The 717-nt window shown below is 39.5% G+C and overlaps 1 protein-coding gene across 1 annotated transcript in view; it reads right to left on the bottom strand.

Annotated features, from left to right (window-relative positions):
• Positions 1–261: 261 nt before the first annotated feature.
• The window catches only part of ACOX1 (acyl-CoA oxidase 1), a 51799-nt gene continuing 51343 nt past the window's right edge, over positions 262–717 (bottom strand). The window contains exon 15 of the mRNA XM_019503165.1: positions 262–273. The gene's annotated coding sequence lies outside the window, so the exon portion shown is untranslated. The remainder of the gene's footprint in view (positions 274–717) is intronic.

Genomic DNA, 717 nt, shown 5'->3' with positions numbered 1-717 from the left:
CAAATCCTACCAACAGAAATGTTGCCCGAGTGCACCTTTAACATGTTCTAAAACGATCATCAGAACCAGATTCTCAGCTCCATCTCTGAACCACAGGACTCTGGCTTACTTTAAGGGGAGTTCCTGAACCTCAAAGCTGCCCTTCATCTTTTGGGGGTGGGGAGAGGGGGAGTTTCTGTAGCTGGACAAAGTCAATAGAAAACAAAAGCTAAGCAAGCTCTTTTTGTCTTTAGTTACACAGATTCAGAGAGGAACACAAAATTCTGTTAAAAGCTAAATCTTTAATCTGTTAATACAGAAAGCAATTGTGCAAGTTTAAATTCAGTATAAAATGGACAATTTTTAAACAGATCAAAAGTACATGGGGCGGGGTGGGGGAAGGAAGCAGAACTGCAGGCACTCCACTTGAGAGAGGTTTTTGTTTCCATGCAACACCACTGTGGATACAGGTTACTACAGATAAAGCTGAATGGGGCAATAAGACCCAACCCAACCAATTCTTGTTCACAAATATTGGCTTTGTCATAGGTCATCTTTGCAATTGCCGCCAGCAAGTGGTGACTTTTCACCACAAATTATTACATTAGTGTTTGTAAAATGCTTTGCAGCTAAGTGCTATGAAAATGCTAGAGATTAAAATGATGGCAGAACACCCAATAAATTGCTCCCAGCTCAAATCTGCCCCCTTTTTTTTTTTTTTTTTTTTTTTTTTTTTTT

Source organism: Gavialis gangeticus, unplaced genomic scaffold (assembly GCF_001723915.1).
Source record: "Gavialis gangeticus isolate Ggan-Ray unplaced genomic scaffold, GavGan_comp1, whole genome shotgun sequence".
Classification (NCBI taxonomy): Eukaryota; Metazoa; Chordata; order Crocodylia; family Gavialidae; genus Gavialis; species Gavialis gangeticus.
This window is presented reverse-complemented; position numbering and strand designations above follow the sequence as displayed.